The 13,449-nt window shown below is 53.3% G+C and overlaps 1 protein-coding gene across 8 annotated transcripts in view; it reads left to right on the top strand.

The window, feature by feature from the left end:
• The window catches only part of Fbxw11 (F-box and WD repeat domain containing 11), a 121,512-nt gene extending 117,085 nt beyond the window's left edge, over positions 1-4,427 (top strand). For all 8 annotated transcript variants that reach the window (XM_026401299.2, XM_026401303.2, XM_026401302.2 and 5 more), the window contains one exon: positions 2,043-4,427. The gene's annotated coding sequence lies outside the window, so the exon portion shown is untranslated. The remainder of the gene's footprint in view (positions 1-2,042) is intronic.
• The last annotated feature ends 9,022 nt before the right edge of the window (positions 4,428-13,449 follow it).

The following is a 13,449-nucleotide window of genomic DNA, read 5'->3' as shown; positions in this document are numbered from 1 at the left end:
TGTTATCTTCCTACCTCAGTCTCCAAGTAGCTGGGATTACAGGCGTGCATCATCATACCCAATAGGAACTGAATTCTTAATTTGTATTTCATTTTATTTTATGTAAGCTGAAATTTCAATAGCCACACATGGCTAGTGACTGCTGTCTTTGAACTAGTGTAGTTGTAGGAGTTTTATATTTTTAGCTTTTGCATTTAGGTCTTTGATCCATTTAGACTTAATTTTTGTGTGTGGTATAAGAATGCTGTTCTTTTTTATACAGTTAATTTAGTTGTGTCACTATTTAAAAATCTTCTTTTCTGCACTGAATTGCCTTAACACCTTTGTTTAAAAAAAAATCAACAACTTAAATGTAGGTGTTTTGTCTACATTTGAATTCATGATCCATGTGACTATCCTTTTGCCAATTCTATACTATCTTTGTAATAAATCATCCATCGTTTTTGTGAAAAATGTGTTTTGACTATCCTCGATCCTTTGGGTTTTTTAGTTTGTTTTTTAAGTCATATTCTAAGAAGATGGTTGTTGGGATTATGATTAAGACTCTATTGAAAGAGATCATTTTGGAGAGAATTTCCATTTTAACAAATATTGAGTCTTCAGTGCATTAATGTGGTATTTCAATCCATAAACATGGTTGATCTCTTATTTAGGTATTCACCTCTCAAGCAGCCTTTAATGTTGAAGTGTTCTACATCTTTTGTTAGATTTATTCCACTCTTTTTCTTTTCTAAAAGGAACTCTTAAAACTGTGCATGTCTTGCTGGGTACTGCTCTAGCTGCATGCTGCCACAGCATTCATTTTTCTGCATAAAGTAGGACATAGGGGAACAAGTTGGGGGCAGTGGCGCACACTATAGCTCCAACTATTTGGGAGGCTGAGGAAGAGAATCACAAGTTCAAGGCCAGCCTGGGCAGCTTAGTGAGATTCTGTCTCAAAATAGAAAATGAAAAAGGCTGGGAATGTAGCTCAGTATTAAGGTGCCCCTGGGTTCAATTCCCAAACCAGGGAGCAGAGGGGGAAAAGGAGAATATAAGAACATAGGTTATAAGAGAAACATATAAAATAGAATATGGACAGTCCCAGCTGTAGCCAGGTTTCTGGGAGGAATAGACTCAGGGAGCAGGTGTCTCATGGAACAACATAGGAGTATGTTTCTGTGTCCTTGCCCTCAGTTTATTAAAGAGGCATGTGAGAAAAATCCAAGACTTCCATACCATACCTTTTATTTTTTCCTTTCTGGTGTATGTAATAGAACACAGTAAATTTTCACCAACGACAGCTTTTGCATATGACTGCAAGGGCTCTGGAACAGAGTTCCTCTGGTTGGGAGGTGAGGCAGGGTGGGGGTACTGCTTCTCTTTGGCTGTGGTGGAAAGGAGACTGGTCTTTTTTTCTTCCTGACCGTTTCCCACTTTCTTTTTTGGAACCTAAGAACAATTGCCTTGTTCCAGTACCCAATTGTAAGTTGTGTTTTGAGCCTTTTCAATCTCATCTGCCTTATAGGTAGGTACTACTCCCCACATCCCAGTGAAACCCCAAATGTGTTTGTCTCTTCAAAGGGAATTGCTTTTGACAGCCTTGGCAGTCCTCTTTTCCAAATTCTTTTCTTTTATTGAACATGAAAAATGAAGACCATGTGATTTATGAATAATGAAAAATACTAGCCTAATGATGATTTACCCTTGCAGTAAACTATTCACCCCTAAAATATCAGGTAAGAATATCTCTGTGCTAGGAAATGTAGCAATAGATTTATGTGTCAAATCATTTAAAGACAAATAGTGACTCCTGATAGCTCTATATACAGTAGCACAAGGCTTCTTCTCTGACTCTGTGATTCTTTTATGTGGGAAGCAGGTATTAACAGTTTGTCCCTCTTAGGGCTGTGAGGTCAAGTCCACACGAGACCTGGCCTACAGCTCCCTGCCCAGCCTGCAGCCCTGCGTGTTGCCCATGCGCCTGGGGTGGGCTGGGGCGCGCTGGGGTGCGTCCTTGTCTAACCAGAAGAAACATCCACGCTCCTGTTTTTATTTCCCAGGGTTTCCTAGTCTTGAACTACTGGCTACATGGCTACCAGATGCCTAAGGGAGTTCGTTCACAGTGGCACGAGGCTGGAAGTGGTTCTAGACGCTGGGTAGATGCAAAGCAGCCTCACTCTCCAAGTCCGACATTTCCCACCTCCGGTTCCGGCTCTGCTTTGAGAAGGAGTCCTTCACTTCACCAACTTCCAGTAGAACAGAAGCCCATTCCCTATCCCCATCAGTGAAAAAAACCTACTGCTTCAAATGTAAATTGTTCATATAAGAGGAACATGCAGTCTGTTTTCCAGAAGTAAATCGACCGTCAAGAGAAGACTTGGCTCTAATTTATATGCTTTGCACTTTGGTCTGATATTAAGAAACAACATTCTTCAGTGAAGTTTTGGGTGCCAAACACCTACCCAGAAGGTCCAGGGCTTTCCTTTTCAGAAGTTTGCGTTCTCCTTGTGACTGGCCAAGTCATGAATTCTGACTTGTATTAAGGACAATGTTGGACAATGGAAAAATCTCTCTGGATTGTTTTGGTCATATGTTTTGGATTATACTTCCTTTCTGTACCAGTTTCTTTTAATTTAAAGAACTGCTAAGCCAGTTATATTATCTCGCCACAGGTAATATAGCTCTTTTCTTTGATTAACTGTTCTGTCCCCAGCATCTCCTGATATCTGGTAGAGTGACGCCTTCGTCCATGTGCTTGCCTCCTAATTTAAGATGCCGTATCCGCATGTAGATATGATGTATATAACAATTTCACCTCGAGGTCGCTGGAGCTGGCCCTGCACCGGGACACTAAGCAGGGTGCCCGCTGCATACGGCTGGCTTGGGAGCCCGAGGCCAGGGTTGTGAGGGTGCCTGGACCTTCCTGCAGTATTCATGCGCTGTTCTCATCCGACACTGTCCTGGTGTGTGTGGGGTGTGTGTTTTTAAATGGGAACTTGTTTTAAAATGTAACTTCTAAAGTTGAACACAGATGTTTTATTTGTTGTGCAGTATATGCAATAGAGAGGTACCTTACAACTTGTCGTCATCGTTGTTCTTTTCCTTATGAGTGCTCCTGAGTCCTCGTGGTCACGTCCCATAGTGTTCATTTGGCTTCACTGTCAGCACCGTCCTTCTGTGCGATAGCAACCCTGAGAAAGAAAGAACAAGATGCTCCGTGGACTGGGTCTCCTGGCTCCAGAGTTCACGCCACCTGGCCCCGCCAGGGCGTCGAGGGCCTGTGGCACGCTGCAGCCTGCAGAGCAGGCAGGCTGGTCCAGAGGCCCCCCCTTGAGGGCAGGGCACCCCAGAGCGACACGCAGCCTGAGGTCTGTGAGGGCCCTGAGCCCACTGAGAGAACGGCACTGTCACTCTGAGCACAGGGAGTGGACATTGGCATCCCGGTACCCTCTTCCCTCCTCGATAGTAGGTCTTGATTTGCCCCTTGCCATTTATTTCCAAAGATCAAGGAATGTCCATACCACTTGAAAGGACCAATAAGCCACTTCTGTGAGTGCAGCCTCTTCCCGGGAAGCACACCCTCCTCCCGAGAGAGGGCCCTGGGCTCTGGCCTTGCGTGGAGAACGGTGTGGGATCAATGTGTCTGTGATTCGCTTATCGGGTTGGATTTGCTTTTTAGTTTCGCTTTTTCCTTTTTTATATTTTTAATATATCCTTCCCACATTTTACTAAATTAATTTGTTTTTGAGAAGTTGAGTCTTAAAGTGTGAAAAAGAACCCTCCCTTCATGAGGTGGGTGCCGTGAGCTTGGCAGTGAGGGCAGGTTCACCCTGGGCCCCTCTCGCCTCCCAGCCGTGCGGTCTGACTGGCTGGGGAAGCCCGGGAGGGGGAGGCACATTTTCTGAATGAATGGATATTTTTTTGTTTTTGTTTTTGCATGTTTAATATAGAAGTTCCTCTCATTCCTTGGGAAATCATGGCCTTTGAATATGCACACAACCTTTGAACTGTGCCTACTAAATTATAGCAGGGGACTTTGGCACCCAAGGAGTCCTGGCTCTGGGGTTACTGCAGTAACCCCAGCTGTACTCTGGACTTTATTTTGCTAACATAATTGAGCAACTGTAAATTACTGCTATATTAATGTTTTAAAACACTGGGATAGTCTAATTCTAACTTGTAATTAATTATGTTTGCCAATTATCTGTTGGAAATAAATTTGTGTCTGAACAGCTATTGAAACAAATTGTACAGATATTATTCATGACAGCTTTGTACTGTGGAATGTGCTTAATAAAAAACAAAGAGTTTGACCTCTGTCCAATAAATTGCTAAGTAATGTCAATAAATCGAGTATGAGTATTCTGCAGTCCACCTAATCTGGCTTCATGCGATTGTTACTTCAGCTACTAATTGAAAGCCAATACAATAATAAAGTGTTGCAATACTCTGATGTTCTGTTAAGAAATTTTTCAGAAAACCTGTTACATGCTATCAGGATTCAGTGACATGTCATTAAAGTTTATAGACTTTAAAAATTATCAACTGTGTAAAGTGAAGTTGAAGGCTCAGAGCTTCTGACCTGTGAGAACTTGGCAAAAGACGTGTAATTCCGTGACTTGAAGCTCTTCCGAGAGCGCCCACTTGACCCCCAAGGTTGGCGGCTGCCTGGGAGAGGTCTTGCCCAGCGGCCCTGCTTCCCTTCACACGTTCCAGATTAAATGACCAGCACAGAGTGACCAGCACCAGTTCCTGGGAAAATAGGAGAGTGGCCTCTGGTGAGTTCCAGGTGGCTCCTGGGTGAGTGGCCCGCCCGGGCTGAAGCAAGGGGCGGAGGAGGCGCAACAGGCGGAGCTGCAGGCAGGAGAAACACAGTGGCCCTGCATGGCCCTGGCTGGGTGAGAGCCAGGAGGACAGTGAGTCTCCAGGTTCTGTGCCCAAGTCCCTCGGAGCAGCTGTGTTCACTGGGTGGCTGGGTTTTCCCCAGCCACCAAATGGGTGATGTAGACTTTTTGGATGAAATTAGAGTATTTTGAGGCCATTGTCCTCACCCATTTTTCTTGTTAAAAAAAATGTTTTAAAAATATGTAATATTGCCTGTGCTGAAGAAAGCCATTTTGCAAAGCATAAAAGAGTGGAGTCCCTTGTCCCTCTCCCGGCCTCCAGTTTCCCAGCCAGCTTCCTGCATGTTCCTCGGCACCCTGTCTGCACTAGGTTGTCCCCGCACACACCCTTTTGTTTTGTGTTTTCCTCCTGGGGCTAAGGCTCCAGCCCTGGGCCTGGCACTTGATAAGCTACCCCAGAGCTCCGCCCCGGCCCTGGCCTGCTCTTTCTGTGGTGGCATGCCTGCAGGAGGGTGCTGCATCCCTCATCTGCTGTCCTGAGGGCTACTCCGTGTCAGTCCGGGTGACTCCACCTCACTCCTGTCAGTGGCCGCACAGTGTTGGGTTGTAAGGACAAACCGTAGTTCAGCTGGCTGCAGGTGAAGGTGGGATTCTGTTCTTACCATTTCCAGGTGGTGATTGTCCTTTTTCACAGGGCTGTCCCTCATACCTGGCCGCATTAAAGAGACTGTTATTGGTGATTCAGGATGACAGCAGAGTTGGTCCTAGACATGGCCACAGAGCGGGGAGACCAGGAGCTGGGTGCTGGGCCACAGCCCTCCCGGGTGCTTCCCTCCCTTCCTCCCACAGCTGCTGCTCAGTAAACACAGTGTCTTCCTCCTTAAAAGGTGAAGTGTTAGCAAGAAATCCGCAGCTCCTGCTCCCATCCCTGAGGAGCGTCTGAGAGGTCTCGTCCACCCTCGCCCGGCCTCTCACCAGAGCTGTGGCGGCCCCAGCTGTTTGTTTTCTCTGTTGAACAGGGAGAGTGGAGGCTGCGCCATCTGGCTGCCAGTCCCTTCCTGATTAGCAGCCTGGCAGTGCCCGCTTTGGACCTTTGCTTCTCTATGGACTAGCCCAAGTCCTGGAGGGATATGCCTCGGCTCCGGGAATCTAGATTCTGTCACACCCAACCGGTCACAGTTGGCAAAATCTTAAAAAAGTCTCCCTGGTACCTGTTCACCATCGCTGAGCTGGTGTGACTTGAAGCATTTTTATTAATAAAACTAGTCACTGAGTGAGGCGTTGTGTCCCAAGTTCAAAGGACTGAGGGTGTCCCAGAGGAAAGGGCAGATTAAATGACCAGTAAGGACTGACCAGCACACAGGTGTCACCCGGTACGCGTGTGTGTGAAGAGGCAGGAAGAAGGGGAGAGAGCTGGCAGCCGTTGCCCTCCCTCCCGCGCTCAGCGGCAGGCGGACTTGCTTTCCCGCTAAGCAAGGCAGGGGGAGGCTGGAATCTGCAGCTTCTGGCGGACCAGGAGCTTGTCTGAAGGCCTCTGGACCCTTGCTGGTCATGGCCTGAGCTTGGCCACTGCCCATAGGCACTCGGATGTGGAGTGGCTGGGAATGTGGCCATGGAAAGGTGCTTCTCTGCCCTGGGTGGCAGGCCCCTGAGACTGAGTTCAGTGCTTTAGGAATGTGTCTGTTGGGTATGGCCCTGCGAGAGGACAGTCGGGCACATCATAAGTTGTCTCGTGAGGGCCTGGCAGCCTGGAGAGTAGAAAACCCTCCAAGAGGATCCGCATTCGCCCATTGCTTCCACCTTTGTGGCCACCTCTTGCCCTGGAGTTGTTTGGTTTCATTGCTCAGAGTATGTTACAGTGGGGCTGGGCCTGGCTGGGCTGGGCGACCCAGTAGTCACAAGGCCCACGGCTGAGTGGGGACAGGCCAGAGCGACAGCTTGAGTTGGTTGTGCTGAGGTCTCGGTGAGTTCAGCCTGGGCGCCATCCTCCCTTCACCTCCATCTTCAGGCCCCAGACGCTTCTGCTCTTGACCCTTGTACTGCCCAGTCCCCGACAGCTGCGAGGGCTCCGAGGACTTGGATGGAGACACTTTGCAAGGACTGTTTGTGGATCAGCTGGCAGACAGGGAGGAGCGTGCTCACCGAGGCCCGGGCTCCTCAGCTGACTGGCAGCAGGCCCCGTGGGCACAGGAGTTCAGTACTTGGACTAGAAGGTAGAGATGGTATTTTAAGGTGCTTCGTAAAGATTAAATGATATAACCTGGAACTGACCTCACCTCAAGGTAGTGTAGGGACGGGCTGGCATGGTGCCCGCCGGCTCTACTGGGGCCATCTACACAGGACTGATGCTCAGGAGGTGGGGCGTGGTGGAGTTCGAGGTGGTGTGGCGTAGGGTGGCATCATCTGCTCAGGAAGCCTAAGGCCATGGGAAGGCGCCCTCTGCCCCCAGCGAGGATCGAGTTTGTTTGAGGGGAGGTGGGTGGACCTGGTGCACAGGAGAGTGTGCACACGCGGGAGTTCTCTGGTTAGTTTTGTTAGGGACGACAGCCCTCAAAGGCGGCCCACCTGTCATCTCCCCAGGGTGTCTCTGGGAAGAAGAGGCCACCTGAGCAGGCTCCTCTCCGAATCACAGGGCCTCCAGTGGACAGAGTGGAGGTGGAGGCCCAGGGCATGTGCAGGCGGAGGGAGTGGCAGTGACCAGGGAAGACAGTGTTTACTACCAATCAGTGACAGCAAGAGCCAGGCCACCCGGGAGTGCCAGGCCTGCTGGGGGCCTTTCTGCATCTCCAAGCCCCCGCAACCTACCCGCAGTGTTGTTGGGCTTAATGGAGGAAGACCCTGAGGCCCAGGCCTGTCTGGTTTCGGTGACCACAGCTGGCCTCCCTGCAGGCCACCCTGCTGTCTCCCTGGGCTCTGTGATGCCAACAGAGTCCCCCAAGGAGCCAGACTGGGCTGTGCTGTCTCCTGCCCTGGTGTGCCCCTGCCCTCTGCTCTTGGATCATCGCTGTTTGGCAAGCCTTCACAGCACCCATGTCGTGGTGGAGTGCGAGAAACTGGACAGATGGGGCCAGGCGTGGCCACCAGAGGGGGGCTGTGGGCGAGAGGCCAGCAAGGAGAAGTCAGGCCTGGAAGAGGCAGAACACAGAGCAAGGGAGGGAGGCTAGTGTGGAGGGTGCGGAAGAGAGGAGTGCTGACAGGTGGCGCATATTTAGTGTGCATCTCTTCTGTGCCACTAGAGGGGGTTGTAGGGAAACTCCCTGCCCTCGGGGAGCTTCCCTCCAGTGTAAGCTCAGCAGGGGTTGCATCCGCAGGGGCCCAACACAGGAATGAGCAGGTTGAGTTCAGATGGAGAGAGGAGCTGTGGAGACTTGACCTTGGGCAGTGGTTGGAGCCAAGACCCCCATGGTAACAGGAGCCAGCCACAGAGTGAGGCAGGACAAGATGTCCAGGTAAGGGGACAGAGGTGCAAAGGCCCTGAGGTGGGAAGCCCTGAGTGGGCAGCTGGCTCGTAGGCTCCGTCTCCCAGATATGAGAAGGAGGGGGTCGATCTGAAGGGTGGACTGCTGCTACATTTGGATTTGGACCATGAAGGTGCCCCAGAGAGGCACAGACTCGGATTACTAGAAAGGGGCAGGCGGTGGCCTCCAAAAGCAGAGTCCTGAGGAACACCCACTTGAGCACACAGGGCCCTGGGGACACGCTGTGACAAAGCCAGGGGAGGAGCAACTGGGAAGGCAGGGCACGTAGCCCTTGGACCCTCCCAGAACCTGAAAAACCCTCTTGCAAACCCTAGTCCCCAAGCCCGGGGCCTCCTGGGGACCAGGCATGGTCCCGGCTCAGCAGGGCACCTGACCGCGCGCCACGCCCAGCCCAGCACCGGTTCCCCAGTGGCCAGGGCGCTGGCGGCAAGGGCAGCCAGCGCCCGGAGCTGGGAACCTTCCCCGCTGCCCATCTGCGCAAACAGCCGGCCAGTCTGCGCCTCAGGAATGAGGAGATAAAAGGACCATCGGGACTTTTCCACCGAAGCCGAAAGCACTTTACAGACGGCTGCGAGCTCCGTTTCAGGAAATGTCATCATGTCTCCCGGGAGGGGCGGCGGGCGGGGCGACTGGCCGCAAACTGCGTCCTCGCGGGGAGCGCGCGGCTGGTCAGCCCCGGGTCAGGGCGCGGGGCTCCCAGTGCCCCTCGCGAACACCTCACTTCTTAATAGTTTTTCCTTTAAAAACAGCCCAGCCTTCTTTGGCAGATGGTGACATTCCATTAGCATATGGAATATTTTTCAAAACACATCCGGGAGCGCCTCTCCTCCGGAGGCAGCTGGGCACCGAAGACCGGCGTTGGAGAGGGGGCCGGGAGCAGCCTGCCGAGCAGAAGGCGCCCACAGCCCGGCCGGCCGCGGGGTGTCCCGGGTTGGCACCCTGGCCCAGAGGAGCTCCCTCACCAAGCCACCCTGAGGACCAGGGAGCTAGAGAGGGATCGGACTGCAAGGCGACAGCAGGACTGGGCCCTGACCAGTAGTCACCTGGGTAGCCTTCTGTGGATGCAGCCTCAGGGAAATGAGGGCGCCTTCTTCATTGAGCACCTACTATGTGCCAGATGCTGGCTGCACCATACACAATGGTCCGTCCTGAAGTTATCTGCCACCCAGTGGGCAGAGCAGCCCCCAAAAAGGTCATGTCAACACCCTGCCCACTGTGCTCATGGCTGCCACTGTCCTCAGGACCAAGAGTGAGCCCCATGCCCTGGTCTGCAGGGATCTCCCCGATGCCGGGCTTCTATTGCTGTGCAAATCGTGCTTGCCTCTGTCCCTTCCCCTCCAGCCGCATGAGCTTTCCTCGTGTCCTTCAGTGCTGCCTCAGGACCCTGGCACCCGCTTCCTCCAGTTTCTTGAACGGCCCATCCCTCATCCAGGTCTCTCAAGCAGCCTCTCCTGGAAGGAGGCCACCCTGGGTGGTAATCTGAGCCTACGACCCTGGGCCATGCCCCATTTCCGCCAGGTCACTGGGCCTTGCCCTGTCTCCGCCCACCCCACAGGATCTCCCAGTGCCGAGTTTACAGGTTTTGTTCAGGGGGACCACGTGCTGAGGACCCAGCGAGGCAGAGAGAACAGACCACCCTCCCGCAGGACGAGGCAGCAGGTGGAGCACATCACGGCTGTCCCTGTCACCTGCAGGAGGGTGGCTCCAAGACCCAGGGACCAGAAGCCCTGGGTACATAGGCCCCTCATCTCCAAAGGAGTGGTGTTTGCAGAGCCGGCCGCGACCTCCTGGTGCCTTCAAGGCTCTTCAGACGACCCCTCAGACCACAGGGCATGACCGCTTGACAGCTGGCTGGCGTGTCAGGGACTCGCAAAGGAAGGGTCTGTCCACAGTTCCCCCAGCGGTTGGTTGGCTGAATCCGAGGACTCGGAGCCTGTGGTTATGGATGCTGGCTTACCTCGCCAGAAACGTGGCCTTCCTGAGGACAGGGACCTTCCTTGTCCTGCTTGGAGGCCACAGTGGAGTTGACAACCCACACTTGATGGACAGGTGTCGAGGACACAAGGTCTGGCCTTCCTGAGGACAGGGACCTTCCTTGTCCTGCTTGGAGGCCACAGTGGAGTTGACAACCCACACTTGATGGACAGGTGTCGAGGACACAAGGGGCAACTTGAGGATCGCTTGTTGGGAAGTCTCAGGATCTGAGCCAGGTCCGCCTGCCTCTGAAGCCGGCCGCGGTGCTGCCACCCTGCCCAGGCCTCTTGCCGGTCTCTGCCGTTGCTTCCTCCTCCCGAGCCTGGTGTCTGGGTCCCCTGCTCCCCAACGCCCCCCCAAGCCAACCCAGCCTGGGCTCTTCTCAGCATCCTGTCCTCAGCGGGGATAGGAGCTCTCTGCATCTCTTCCAGTGACAGCCTTTGGCTCTTGAGTCCAGATTTCTCATCAGAATGAGAACTTGAACCACAGCAGACCCACTAAAGCTCTTCAGATTCTGATCAACCAATTGGCAAATTGTGTTCAATAAGGGACTGAAAAATAGTTTTGATTTATGTGTCCTCAGCTGAAGAGTATGTTCCATGTATTTGGCTGTTAACTCAGAAGACTGGAACTTCTAGTCCTCCACTTTCCCTCCTCTGTTGACTCAGGGACAGAAGGTCAGTTCAATCTGGCTTATGAAAAGGAGGGCATTTATTAGCTCATACCACAGGTAAGCTCAGGAATGGTGGGGCTTCAAGGTTTGGCTGGATCTGGCAGGGCCAGGGTCTCAGTATCTCTCTCTCTTGCTGTCCTCTCTTGTGGTTTTGTCGTAAGGCAGGCTCTTTCCACATGGTAGGCAGGTGGTTGCCAGCTGTCCCCAAAGCACATCCTACCTTTTGAGAATTTTTCTGGGGGAGCAAAATCTCTCTTTGCAGCAGGATCAAGAAGTCTTGGAATTAAGTCTTCTTGGCTTAGTTGGGTCATGTTTCCACCCTTAAAGCCCACTGCTGTTGTCAAAAGGATGCCACCCTCTGATCAGCCACCACTGGAGTCTGGGCTTGGGGCTCACACCACACAAACCCCCATGGGCTGAGAACAGAAGGCAGACCCCAAAAGAAGATTATGATCTCGAGGCCCAAAAGGAAGGGGGACTGGAGGCTGGGCTGGGAAAACCTGGGTCAGCTGCTGTGTGTGCCCCAAGGCATCCCTTTTCTCCTCGTGAAGTGACGAATTTGGCATGTGCTTTGAAGCTTGACTCTGTCACTTCCTCCCTGATCACAGTGCGGGAGCCACATCCCCAGCCTCCTCTAGAGTCCTGTCCCTTTTCGCGTGCCTGTTAGAGGACCCGCAGGCAATAAAGGGGAACAGGTACTTGTGCTTTCGCGTCGTCCGCCCTCCTGCGCACGCTCTGAAGTGAGTTGGCCTGGTTCAAGGGCTTCTTGCACACCAGGATCGGGTTTTGCAATCTCCCCGTGTCCCCAGGCTCGTCACCGTACGAATGCAGGTGTGTTGAGCTAACAGACCTGCAGGTTCCAGGGCTCCCGGCGCGCCGTGGAGCCTCCCCTTTCAGGGCGCTCGGATTCTAAGCAAGCGCTTCAGTTGGAAAGCCACAGAGGCCGCGCCCTCGGGAACCCCTTCAAACGTGGGCTCTGCGCACGCGTGGGGCACGTGCCATAGGCTGCCGTGAGCCTGCTGTCGGCTCCAGCCTCGCGATAGGCCATTGACCAGCCAATGGGTGAGCCGCCCTTGAGTCAGGTGCTCACCTTTGCCCAATCAGCGGCCACCCCTTGTTCCGGTGTGGCCTAGAGCCTGTGGCCCCTCCCTCGGCCTCCTAGGGGAGGGGTTTCCCTGTTAGACACCTGGTTGGGGAGCGCACCGCCGTTCACAGATCTGGCACAGATGCCACCAGGAGAACTGTGCTTCGCTGCCCACACCAGCTCCTTCGTTCTCTTTGACAAGGTCAATACAACAGGTGACATGTATGAACAGTATGTTCCTGAAACTACCTGGAGGTCTTAGGATGAGCGTGTCCCTGCTGCACGGCTCCCAGGTGGGTAGACAGCCAGGAGGACTGGCGCCCACAGAGCAGCCTCCTGGGTCTGCAGGAAGCCCCCCCTCCCCAGCCCACCCGCCTCTGCAGCCGGGCTGGAGTCGCACTCCTCTCTAGGTCCCAGGATCTAGCACGACGCCTGGCAGTTAGATGGCCTTAATCCTACTTTCTGGAGTAGCCATTGCTCAGCAGGGACGCTGGGACAGGGCCGAAGAGCAAAGCGGAGAAGCCTCGGGCAGGGCTGAGCCCCTGGCCTCGCCGTTCCACCGTGGCTTGCTCTCCCTGGCTCGGCCCTCACTCCTCGTTAGAACCCGTACTTCACGTTATCTTGGGTCCTTTGTGGGCTTCCATTCTGTGTCCTGCAGAGCGATAGTTCCATGGACACTAATTATTATAACTAAAAAAGATTCTGCGACCAAGTGAGTCTGGGAGGTGCCAAGATCAAGAGAGCCTAGCGGCTTGACTTTCTGTGCTCAAGCCATTGTCACCATCCTTGAAGGTGGGAGGGTTTGAGCTTCTCCTGCTTGGCCGACCGGGGCCTGCCTTCCTCTCCCTGTGAAGTCTCCCTGTCTCTCGGGGCTGGTGTTCTGAGGAGGAAAACACCCAGCAACGCCAGCGTAGACGGGAAGGAACCGCTCTGTCCCCTCCACTGGGCACATGGGATTTGTGTCATGCCATCCTCTGGTCCATTATGCTGGAGTCGGCAGGCAGGCGTGACCAGGTGACTGTCTTCAGAGGTTGTTGCGCCCCCCCTGCTGGTCTCTGGTGAGGCTGAGGCCCTGTGGTCGTTACTGTGACAGGAGAAAGGCTGTGCGGGGACGGGGACCATTTCCTTGCACTGGGGTTGCGTCATGGTGTTGCATGCTCCAAGAAAACACCACGAGGGTGTGACACTCCCCATGACCCCAGATGGCCTGGTTGTTGTCCCCGAGTCTGAAGGGGCTGGTGGGAATCGCCAGATGGTGGGTCACATCCCCTGGGTTCCGGCCATGCCACCGTTGACATTCAGCAGGGACCCTCCGTGTCCTGGCGGAGTCCCCAACTCGCAGGCTGTTTGGCCTCATTCCTGGCCTCCACCTCCACATGTCAGTAGCCTGTGCCATCCTCCCTGCCTCCTCAC

Source organism: Urocitellus parryii, chromosome 1 (genome assembly GCF_045843805.1).
Source record: "Urocitellus parryii isolate mUroPar1 chromosome 1, mUroPar1.hap1, whole genome shotgun sequence".
NCBI classification, from domain to species: domain Eukaryota; kingdom Metazoa; phylum Chordata; class Mammalia; order Rodentia; family Sciuridae; genus Urocitellus; species Urocitellus parryii.
This window is presented reverse-complemented; position numbering and strand designations above follow the sequence as displayed.